Source organism: Papilio polytes, unplaced genomic scaffold (genome assembly GCF_000836215.1).
Source record: "Papilio polytes unplaced genomic scaffold, Ppol_1.0 DF821956.1, whole genome shotgun sequence".
In the NCBI taxonomy this organism is placed as follows: domain Eukaryota; kingdom Metazoa; phylum Arthropoda; class Insecta; order Lepidoptera; family Papilionidae; genus Papilio; species Papilio polytes.
The window spans coordinates 1,147,142-1,160,474 of NW_013527248.1; the positions used below are offsets into that span (position 1 = coordinate 1,147,142).

The window sequence follows — 13,333 nt, forward strand, 5'->3', positions numbered from 1 at the left end:
ATAAAAAAAAAAAAAAAAAAGCTTTTTAATAGTGAAAGAATTTTTGAAATCGGCCCAATAGTTTTTGAATTATTTCAATACTTACAAAAATACAATTCTTTCTTCTTTATAATATTACTAGCTTTTGCTCGCGACTTCACTTGCGTGAAATTAAAAAAGATATAGCCTATATTACTCACAGATAAATTACCTATCTAACGGTGTAAGAATTTTTGAAATGCCAATGGTTTTTTTTAATTATGTCAAAACATACCAAAATAAAAAAAACTAACATTATAGTTTAATTAAATATAAAAAAAAAATATTGTTTTAATCTGTTTGTCGATTTCCAATTTGAAATTCTATTTACATTTGTAAAGTTTTTAGTAATCCAAAAGTCGAGTATCGTAAGGGTGTAGTATAAATGTTTACTACTCCAAATAAATATTAAAACCTCACAAGAGCGTGGCATAAAATAAATGTTGCCGTTTAAACTGGCTAGACGGGTTGCATACATCACACTTTCAGCAGCTCGTTCGAATAAACGAATACCGAAAACATAGCTTCGATACGCTTTCAATCTCTTTTGAAATGTTCCAACAATTTGTAAAATCGTTCTAAAATGCTGTTTATAATTTTATCACTATACAAAATAACATGAATTGCAGTTTCATTTGATATATGGGAAAGTTTTGATGGATGGGTGACTCTAAATCGGCTCAATGAATCTCGATGTAGATTGTCTGGAAGAACACAAGTTTGAATATATCAAATATGAGAAAAAAACTTTAGGACCAAATCTAAAAGAAATAGAAGTTCAATTGTTTTTAGATGCAGAAAATCCTCCATCTTACTAATATTATAAATGCGAAAGATTAGATGGATGGATGTTTGTAAGAGTTTGTAGCCCAAACGGCTGGACGGATCTCGAAGAAATTTGGCATAGATGTAGAGGATAGTCTGGAAGAACACATAGGCTACTCACTGTTATTTTTTTTAATTACACGCGGACGGAGTCGAGGGCAAAAGCTAGTACTCAATAATGGAAACTGCGTTAAAATGGATAAGTGATTGTTTTGAATAGTTAATTAGATGCATATGATAATGTTCTCCATTTGATCCGATAACCTTAGACAGATATCCAACGCTACGCTAGATGAATCTCAGATGCATGCTGTCCTTAAGTGAAATCCGCTATTGAAACCACCTAAGGCCGATTCCAGTATTCACAAAACCTAGTATAAAATATCAACAAAATTCTAGATCGTTTACAAGTGGAAATGTCGACGAAAACATCCGTGAAATTTAACATATTGAAGGGGGTGGAGCGATCCAGTACACCCAAAAGGTCGTTAGTCGCGCGCGTCGAGCCGGAATAATTGAATTACGTCAACGGTTATAGCTAGGATGTGACAGTTATGCAACGAGAAAGCTGCACGCTAATATAGACTTTATCAACATAAGGTTAGGTCGAACTGATAGCGCGACGGTTGACTTATTTGATTATACTTGAATGTATAAGTTTACTAAGAATGTTAATAACGTTAAGCCTGAGAATGTTATATTGTATAGGAGCCGTGGTTAAAAATATACCATTTACTATAACGTAAAACTACACATTGAGTAGTTTCGAAACTAGATTCAAGTTTGAATAAAATATCATTTGTTTCAATGTGTTTTAATTTTGTAACATAACATAAGTAATAATAAAATATAGCCTATGTTACTCACAGATAAATTACCTTTCTGATGGTGAAAGAATTTTTAAAATCGGCCCAGTAGTTTTTGAGTTATTTCAATACATACAAAAATACAAATCTTTCCTCTTTATAATATTAGTATAGATATACTCGTAGATATGAACTGTTGAATAATTAATTTATAAAATTTCTTGTGTTAAAAGCTTCCGTTGTTTTTGGCTTTTATAAAATGGACGCACTGATATAGAAATTAAATTAGGGACATTAACCAAAAAACCCGTGCGGTGTCCAACACGGCGTCCAGTGCGGCGTCCAAACGGCGTCCAACCGGGCCTAATGAATGCATCGCGGTGTTAGCAATTAGGACAATTAATGTAAGTAATTAATATTGGAGCGGAGTTATTATTAATTACAGCGCAAATATTGTTGTGGTAAGTAATTAAATTGCTCGGAACATTAACATCAAATTCTCTTATGGCCGGTTTCCCAGCAACATTGAAGCAGTCGTTAGTGTTTTTGGACGGATAACTTCATGAAATGCGTTTCCGAACTACTTAACTGGACTATTTATTACCTTTGCCCAGCGACTCCGTCCACGTGGAATAAAAAAAATAACCCTCTTATTAAAAAAATAGTTTGTTATTGCATATTATCTTTTACGACGGTATCAAATGTCATCGTTATCCAACATGTAAACTCTGCAAACATCCATCCATAAACTTTCGTATTTGTATTAGTGAGATAATATTTTAAAGCTAATTTACATTAAAAAGCTAAAAAAGACCTATTAAAGACATGTGACGTAAACACACAAATCTCATTGTTACACTGAAAGGAAAACAAAAGACGACTTAACGAATTCTAATTTTCAGACACAGCGGAAATAATTTCTTTGAAAAATCGAAAACTTAGACTTCAAATAAATTTAGACTTTATTTACTAAGAGTCAAAGCTCCAAATAGCGTGTATCGTATCGAGGAACAATGAGCAACGTGCCCCCATTTTTTGTTGTAGAAAGAAAAAAAGGAAAAAATATTTGGATACTTCGACACGGGCTGGATTCTTGGCCCTTGTTGATTAAATTTGTACTTTATTGCAATACAGTAGAGTTTATTTTCGATGGTGTTACTCGGCGTGTCCGTAAGCGCCTTTTTATTTGGTAATTTGCGCCTCGTGGCTTCACCTGCGATTATTCCTTTTAACTTCGAAGACAAAACGTCGACTTGAGACAGCAAAATAAGGGTTTATTAGTGAAACGATTTTTTAGTTTTATTTGCTTATTAAATTGTAGGGAGTCCCTACTGTTGGTAAAAAAATGTTCATTTATTTATAACGACCGAGTTTCTAAGTCACAAGGATATTATGACAGTCTGTTCCATCCAATTAACTTCCATCTAACGGTAAACATATTAAACCTTTATTGACAGATATTTAGATCCTATACAAGATTCATACAAAAAATCTAAACACTTTATTTAAAGACGATAAACTCAAAAATAACTACTAGAAATTAAACTATTATGTTTACATTTAACTACCTTAATATTAATTAAGGTTATAGGCTATTTAACATCACGCTTTAACATTTAGTAACTAGGCAGAAAGATAAAGAGACAACTGCTATATTAACAAAAAAGATAATTTGCCTTTTAAATTAGATGACAACCATAAAACTGGTAATCTAGGCTACTCTATAATCATGAAAAGACATAACGTTTCAGTCTAAAATTAGCTTGATTTATGACCAATTTGGTGTGTATCAAAGCCCAAGGTCATCTAGGAGAGCCTTTCTGTACGCAACGCTTACGGCCGCTTTTTTGTGTCGACGTCAAGAATGATTGATGTGATCGGCCGTTGCTCTATCCACGGCCTAAAATCATAAATTAAATGCGACCCTAACGATATGTGCTGGGCAAAATTTGGCTTTTATATTAGACTTATCAGGTGACCCTTGTGCTGAAAATGCTGTGTAACATATTTACCGTTTATGACAAAAAAATGGGATCCACCTGCAAGCATTACCTTTCGGATAAAAAAAGAATTATCCAAATCGGTCCACTAGCGGCTGAGTTATGCCGTAAAAAAAATAAAATAAAAAAAAAACATATCGACGAATTGAGTACCTCCTTCTTTTGGGAAGTCGGACAAAATATCATATTTGCTTTGCAATAAACAGAGATAGATAAACGTGTAGAAACTCAAAGATAATTCGTCCTTTGCAGCTGATTAACAGTTTGAACAATGTACAAGTCCAAAGGTTTAAATGTGGCATTTGAAACGAACCAGGCGCATATTAAATAAAAGTGAAATTTAATTAAGCCGGCTACACACCTTTAGATTGTAGAAGCAAAATTTGTACCGTCAGTTAAACTGTACATTAAAGGTAGTGTGTTGCGAGCATTAGAAAACACGCAAACTCATTAAACTAAAATCTAATCTCATTATAACCTTAAAATACAAAATTAATAAATTAATTTTCCATTTGATATCGTATTTAATTAGATATGAAGCATTTATATTTGTGAGAGGGAACGGAGCGTAAGGAGCATTACCTTTCTTTCAACTCTGTTTTTCATTAACCAAATTACTTAGCTAGCGCCGTTTTAGCATAAATTTGCATATCGAAGTCTAGTGTACTCCCGTCGGTAAATATTGACTTATTAAATATTAACAAGCCGGCTAATGTGCCTTCTTGACACCAGCAGTTCACTATTTTGATAATAAAACATTTACACAACAATCTTAAAGAATTTATGCTGGGTTTCTTAACTTTCCTTATATTTTACCACCAGCTGTTACCTGTGACTCCGTCCGCGTGGTATTATAAAAAGAAATATATATATATATAGCCTTTGTGTTCCTCGAAACTATCTACTAAATCTGTGCCAAATTCCATCAAGATAGGTTCAGCAGTTTAGGCTACAAACTCTAACAAACATCCATCCATCCATCTAAACTTTCGCATTTATAACATTAGTAAGATTAGTAAGATGGAGGATTTTCTGCATCTAAAAACAATAAAAACACCCGCATCCCAGGTCCCTGAGAAATATATGTCAGGGGAGCGACGAGAGCGGTAGAAGCCGCCATAAGAAAAAACATCCATCAATCCATCTAAAACTACGCATTTATAAAATTAGTAAGATTAGTAAGTTTACCTAATGATCCATTAGTGTTTGGTTGACCTATGTTTCAGCAGAGTCAAAATCAAGTTACGTAGTTCGGAAACGCATTACATGAAATTATCGAAACAAGAACACTAACGAATGGTTAAAAGTAGCTGGGAAACCGCCTATAAATCTTCTTCTTTTTTATGAAATAAGATTAATAAATAAATGACAGGTTTAATTGTGATATATTAAAGAACGTATTATAAGACAAACTAAGTAACTACCAGACCAAGTATTCTTGTTCTATATGTTCTTTTTGACGGACTTCCCAAAAGAAGGAGGTGCTCAAGTCTTTCTGATTTTTTTTATGTGTGTTACGGCATAACTCCGCCGCTAGTGGACCGATTTTGATAATTCTTTTTTTATCCGAAAGGTAATGCTTGCAGGTGGGTCCCATTTTTCTAAAAAAACAACACCAAAGATCTTCGTCCTCATCCAAATCTATCATCATCGTGTTGTTTTGTGTTTTAATTTTTAAAGAGATTTGATGAATTTATGCAGTTAATGAACATTACCTTACTGTTAAGCTAACTAAGAACTAAGTCTTAGAAGAGTTAAGCCAATTAGAATAATGACAATTCTAGTTACGCTAATTTACAAATAAGATTGATTAAATTTCCAGTCGAAAGATTGAGAATAGTACGTAATATTGCTAAAGCTATGAGCTAAAACGATGTACCAAATATCAAAATGTATCGCACAACAAACCAGAACGACGTTCACATTTCTCTGTTCAAACAGAACATAATACTGCGTCGCCTGAACGCAGAAATTGTGCGATATTTGGACAATGTTAATTTAGGTGGGCGATTAGAGACGGTACGGAATGCTGTACAAGCGTTGACAATATTAAAGGTTTGTTGTAAATTCATTTCCATACTATTGTTGTGCCATACTAATGTGGAGTTGCAGTTAGAATTTCAAGTTTTCAATGACTGGATACCGTAGAGCATTTTCCTTATTAATCATGATAAATTCAAGTCAATTCCAAGCATTTTAACATTAACTAGTTATGGAATAACTAGCTTTCGCCCGCGATTCCGTCCGCGTGGAATTTAAAAAAAAAACAAAGGTGAGTAGCCTATGTGTTCTTCCTGACTATCCTCTACATCTTTACCAAATTTCAACAAAATCCGTTCAGCCGTTTAGGCTACAAAATCTTACAAACATCCATCCATCTAAACTTTCGCATTTATAATATTGAGTAAGTATGAAGTATGATAATAACAATGTTCCTTTAACTAAATTTTTTGTAAGTTTTGGAAGAACTAGCTTTCGTCCGCGACTTCGTCCTCGTGGAGTTAAAATAAAGTGAGTAGCCTATGTGTTCTTATACACTATCCTTTACATCTATACCAAATTTCATCAGAATCCGTTAAGCTGTTTAGGCTACACACTCTTAACAAACATCCATCCATCTAGACTTTCGCATTTATAATATCTGTATGATAGAAAAATTGAAATGCCTTTAGGAATGTATTTATACAACGCATTAATACAAAATTATAAAATGTTCTTAATTATACTAAACGACGTAATAAATAATATTTTTAAAGTCACGTAATTACGTTCGTAATGAAGGCAGATGAGCCTTGCATGTAAATTGAATGGGCAATCGTTCACTTGAATGGCTGTATTGAAAAATGTAGGTCATGTACCGTGGTAGTGTCGTGGCGAGTACGTAAATGGTTAACCGTCGAATCCAATAATCGATCTTTAAAATCGATCTGAAGATTGTTTTATATATTTAGAGGGATTGATGGAGGAAATACATTTATATATTTGGCTCTACACTTACTCTTCCTCTTATACAGTAAATATAATTACGCTCTAAATTATGATGTTTCTCAGTAGTTATTGTGGTAGATGGATTATATTCTAGATCGATTGTTGGGTTTAAATTGAATAGATAAGTGCAAATTGGAAAATCGTAAACTCGCCAGCATTTACTTATTGTAAATATCATTAATTCGTATTTCTTTTGTTTATTTTACAAAAAACTAAAACTTTAGACTCTTGTCCGCGTATTGAAATTGAAGTATTCCCTTTGTCTACGTTCACATTTCGATTTCAATGAAAATGTCGCTTTTGAACGTCACCAGGAAGAATTTAAAGTGATAGTAAACTTTTGTTACATTTTAAATTACAATTTCGACTTTTGGAAACTATTTTCAACGCGAACTACATATAGGGGTTTTAAGGCGCCAATATCTTAAAATAATAAAGGAGCTTTTAATAAAGTATACAATCGTCATAAAAAGCCTTAGTTGTATCCATAATAATGTAGTATACCCGTTAAGAAGATGATCTAATGGCGAGCAAAACCTTTGGCTTGCAAGTGGATCGGGTACCACATGAGAGGTACTACGAGATCAGTCAACATTAATACTTCGATCTTCAAATTGGTAGATAGTTACATCTAGATCTAATTACATTTCATATAGGATGATTGTGAGATACCCATTTCGTCTACTTACTTGCGTTGAGAGGTACGGCGGGCGTGCGCGCGTGGTATGCGCCGGCGCCGCCCGCGTACCCCGCGTGCCGGCCGTACCCCGCCAGCGCGGCGGCCCCCCGCCCCGCGCGTCCCCCGCGGCCCTGCAGCGTGCCGCCTCCCCCCCGCCTCACACACGCCCCTGCCGCGCGCACATCACTACACACACTATGTCGCGAAATTGAACTAGCTAAGCGGACACACTGCTCTACAAGATCCGATCCTGTAACAAAGAAAAAACAACTTCAGTACTCATGCTAATCTAGATCAGAACAAAATTTAATCTATACATATAATAAAATAAGAGTATCTGTTTGTATACAGACGTATTTACATGTCACATGTATACTATACAGAAAATATACAAATAAATACGAGTCGCATAAACACGCAAAACGGCGAACACCAGCAGTGGAAAGCGCCAGCAAATAATTTAGCAAATGCTCTTAACACTTTCAGTCTCAGTAAAGCTTTTAAAACAAAGTTTACCTTAGCGGCCGCGAGACGTTGACAATAAATCGACCCAGATGTTGCTAGCAATGTTGAGAGCCAAAAATAACCGTCAGTGTATCCAATATCAAAGCCTTAAGACGTTATTTAAAATACCTTTCAGGTATGACTTGACATAGACACGCAAAGCCTAAATGTAAATACGTTTAATTCGATTTTCAAACTGTATATGAACGTGTTTCATTTGTTTGTATTTAAATTAACTAATTGTGAATATAAAATGTACACGTATGTATACGTATGTATACATTTTCTTATCAACAAGTGTTAACCTAAAAGTGTAAGTAATTTATTTGTTGTTACAAGTTACAAAGTTAGTTAAATATTAAATTACAAGTCAATAGTAGAGTTTTTTTTTTATTAACATAAATTACCTTATTTACGATACAGACAAGGAAGTCTTTAAAATATTATACTAAGAAATTATTAAAAAGACACTCTGTATTATAAATATTTTCAGTATTTATGCCACATTCAAATTCGTTTATATGACAACAGTATAACAGAAAACAAATAAGCCAAGCGACATCTGGTGTCTACGACCGCCATCAAACTTGCACGCTGTACCGCTACGCGCTACGAGACTTTCTACGTGGCCGCTACGAGACTGCTACGTGGTCGCTACGAAAATTGCCGCATATCTCACTGAATAATTTTATATAAACTGTAAACTATCGAACCCCAGTGAATATTGGCAGAGATTCAACAACTTATATGATTTTTAACAGCTACTATTTCTAAGAATATTTTTACTTTTAATATTAAAACTACAATATAAGATACAATATGTTACACTGACGGTTAATATTTTGTCTACACACGCACGACTGTTCAGTTAAAACTATTAAAGCGGACGCACACCTGAAACTATCGCACAACTGTTGTGCGATTGTCGATTGTTTTGCAGCCAATTTTTTTTTTTATAACATAAGGTGGCAAACGAGCAAGCGGCCACCTCAATCCGAAGCGACCGCTGCCCATAGACATACGCAATTGCAGATGCGTTGCCTACCCTTATCCGACGGAGGAGGAGACGCACATAAAAAGGACATTTCCCCTTCCTATGCATATCCTCCACCGTGAAATCCACTTCCTCTTCTTATAAGAAAAGGGTGGTAAAGAGAAAGGGACCAAAATTAGGCCTCCGGCACCACACTCATCAGACGAAACACGGAATTGCTTCCATTTCACGCCTGTCTTCTGTGTGGTCGTGGTATTACACCGGGCGTGCCGGCCCATTCGTGCTAAGGTGTTAAAGCGGGCACTACCACTGTTCAACTGTTTAGTTGCACAACTAAAATTCGAGTAGTGTGCACCCATATAAGCTCATAGGAATCAAAGCGAGACTAAACAGTTGTGCGACAGTTTAGTCAAAGGTGTGCACTCTTAGGCTGATTTTAAGCATAGATTCAATATTGATTTACACTAAGAGACTGCTTCACTAACTTAACACTCTCAATACGGCAGTTAGTGCTTAAATACAATCTGGGACACTGTATACGAGCAACAATAAAATGCATATTAGATAAAGAATTTGTGGCACAAACGTGACAGAAGGTGGTCGGCCTCGTAATATTATTCTACAGATTTATACGGGCCATAGTAAGCGTTATTACGACTCGTCTAGTTTACGGTCGGGATATGACTCGACCTAACAAAACTCAACAACGAAGCGAGAATAAGGAATTAAATTGAACATTGGTATCTAACAAAGAGTAACAAATTTTGTTGAAATGCCATTTACGTGTATTTTCTTCATTTAAAACTATCTATTGCTCACGACTTCGCCCGCGGGAAATTAAAAAATATAGCTTATGTTACTTTTTGATAACGTAGCTTTTTAATGGTGAAAGAATTTATGAAATCGGCCCAGTAGTTATTTCCATAAATACAAAAATTCAAATCTTTCCGCTTTATAACATTAGTATAGACAAACTAAATAAATCAACAAACGCATGTATCTTACGTAGATATGAATAAAACAAACGCAATTCAATTGCGATTTTTTTTTATTTAGCAGACCCGTGCTTGTATTTTGTAAGACCACCAAATAAGTATCGTAATTAGATATGAGGGAAATCCCTTTAATGTTAACATAACTTGATATCAATTATCTACATATACGATCTGGTAGACAGACCTATTTGAACACGTTTTTATCTATGTATTGACTATATGCAAAAGTGTTAACTAATGAACTAAATTATCAAAGTAATAAACTTCAATTTTTTATGTACAATACTATTTAATGGATATATTTTTTGTTTTCTAAATAACTATTAAAAAGAGAGATCAAATATTCCAACTTGAACAGTTTGGTAGAAATTAAATAAAAAGGGACAGTATTATGAAGAAAGAAAAAGGTCTCTCCGTCATAAAATATTCGGGCAGTTTTATTTAATGTCTATTAAAAAGGGGTCTAACTTTTCAAGTCTAGGCGCGTGATCGGCCTCACATTTAGCTTAAATCTTTCGTACTCTAAAACTTCCCTACTCCAAAGAAGTAATCTCAAAGAAGATTAAAACCTCTTTAAGAATAATAACCATCTTCAACATTAAGAATTACTGTGTTGTGGAATATATATTTTTTAAAATATACTTAAAATATAAAATTTTGAAAAAACTACTTGGAAAAAAAACTTCTTTTTCAAGTGAACAATCGTTTAAATTCTTTTTAAATGTTAATTAATACTTTTATTTTTTAATTCAAGAGTCTATTTATAGAGAGTTTATATAAATCACGTCATTCGCGGTGTGTTCTGTGGTCGAATGGTTTTTTTCCACAAGCCGATAATGAGTACGAGGTAAAAGTGGTTGTGGAACTTTTCATTTATACTCATGTCAATTTTATTTGCAGTTCAAACTGAATTGTATACATTACAAATACCTTATTTTTATATTTAGATTCCAACTGTTGCTCACAATTTTATCTGCGTTTAAAAAGTAGTAAGAATTATTGCCTATGTTTCAGGTAGCTTTAATGGTGAAAGAATTTTTCAAACTCGACATAGTATTTTTTGAATTACTTCAATGCATATAAAAATACGAATCATTCTTCTTATTAATATCTTATTTTAAAAATGTAGCCTATGTTACTTACAGATAAATTACCTTTCTAACAGCGATAGAATTTTTAAAATCGACCCAGTAGTTATCGATTTATTTCAATACATACAAAAGTACAACTATTTCTTCTTTATTATATTAGTATAGACTGAAGAAGTATAGGTATAGAGTATAGATATAGTAAAGTATTTCGACCAGGAATCGTTAAAACCAAAGACTGTTCGAGCCATAGAAAAAATATTTAATACTAGCTGTTACCGTGCGGCTTCACCCGTATGAAATTATGAAAATTGTATTTTATTGTTTACATTTGTCAAATTATCAATAGCAAATGTCAAACTGACATGACACGACAAGCCTTGGCAATCTTGTTTCCTTGATGTTGGCAACAACTTATGGTCTCTTTCCCACATTGGGGATTTTATCCAAAATATTTACCCCCTAAGTTTAATGGCGCGAAAACATATAGCCTAAAGCGTGACGCAAGTGTAGGGCTTTTTATTAAAAAAGAAATTATATAAAAATATGCTGTAATTGCTGACATCGTAGGCAACAAAGAGGTGTTTGTTTACGGTTTATTATAATAGTATAGATTATCATTAGTCTGTGAGTTCCAAAATTAGACAGTAAATAATTCAGCGTCATATATCTTAATATCACACATTACCATATGTTTTTTCTCTGAATAATAACTTATCATATCAAGATGTTTGTCACAGTTTATGCAAACATTGTCTTCCGGTGCAAATAGCTTCACAGCTGTTTATTACTCACACATATTCAACATACAATGTACAGAGAGATTTTCAACTATTAAAACAAATGAACAATGACATTTACATTTTTTTTCTTTAAAAAATATACAACAAAATAAAAAGGTTATAAGTGAAAAAATTCATTTTTGTAAAATTATTTTGTAGCTTTTTGTAAAATATATAAATGAAATTATTCTTTACTACAAAGTTACTAAATGTGACCGAAAAACTAAATAATAGATTAAATCTTTGGATTGTAAACCAAAGACTTGTCTTTGTCGGTTAGTTTTATTGCATAAAACAGTATATCTAATCTATCTAATATTTCTTAAATATCTCGTTATAGTAATAAATAATGTTAACATTAACTTACACAAGATAATTAACATACCAATAGTGAAATTTCATTCCGAACAAATCAATATGTCAGTTCACAACACAATTCAACCTGTGCAATCCGACAACACAAATAATCGCACAAACGCTCAATCGATTAGCATTTCATTATCGCCAACATTAACGCAATCAATTTATTTAATGGTTCACGTATTTCTTTTCTATAAATCCAAACATAAAGGAAATGTTAGTTCATAGGTGTATAACTATGTACACAATATATTTTATCTATATTTTTTAATCAAATCTAAACACGTCATTCATTATCACAAACACAATTTTTCACGAAATAGTCCGTTCTAAACTTTCGAATAAACACATTTTAATACTATTAATTATTTTACAGATAAAAAAACATAACTAATTTCGATTTATCAATTTTGTTACAATTGTAACGTAATTCAAGATGGCGTCAAAATGGCGTCGGACGCATTCGGTGCTGTTTTGCACAGCACTGGGTCATTATTAAATTGTTATCAGTTGATAAGTTAATTAAACAAGCGGTACAGGTGACTATCTGTTCACGTATGCACTGATAACGACAGTTAGTTTTTTGTACAAGAATAAAAATATACAATTTAAGAATTGTGATATTTACGAGCTAGGGGACGATTTAAAGGTTTTTTATGAATATTGTATTCCAATGTGGATCTTTTGAAATACGCATTATTTTCCCAATATTCTCCCTTACTTTGGCTCATAGACTTAAGCGGATGATTCCTTCTTTTTTATATGAACTATGTTCGTTCTTGTCTATGGAGAAATTTCCAGTCCTTCCACTCTTATGGCATCTTTTCATCATCATTTTCTCCTTTATCTGTTGCATATATGTTATTCTTGTTCTCCCTCTATTTCCCTCTATTATGGTGGTAATAGTCGTCTATGACATGTCCCAGAATCTCTCCTTTTCTGTTCTGTATGTTTAATATTGATCTTTCTGATTTTAATTAAATGATGATACTATAAAATTGTCCTAAACTACCCAAAAATAAGCCGTCTAAAAATAAAACCGTAACGTAAAGACGAAATTATTCTTTTCTCAAAATATCGTTTACGTTAGCTGAGGCTTATAAGTATTCTTTTGAAGCAGCGCGGGGGCCCGCGGCGGCTGTCGTCTTCATGAAATATTAGGCCGGACCCGCCTCTCATTTCACTACGCTTAATAACAAAAGAAATGATAATTTTCTTAAGAAAAACTTTTTTGGACATACTAGATATTATCTTATTTAAATTTCAGACGTAAACGGGCCAGAATAACTTCAAT

General features: G+C 33.3%; 1 protein-coding gene across 1 annotated transcript in view; it reads right to left on the reverse strand.

The window, feature by feature from the left end:
* LOC106107652 (calmodulin-binding transcription activator 2) overlaps positions 1-7,402 on the reverse strand; it is a 118,806-nt gene extending 111,404 nt beyond the window's left edge. Inside the window, exon 1 of the mRNA XM_013288606.1 lies at positions 7,327-7,402. The gene's annotated coding sequence lies outside the window, so the exon portion shown is untranslated. The remainder of the gene's footprint in view (positions 1-7,326) is intronic.
* Positions 7,403-13,333: the final 5,931 nt, after the last annotated feature.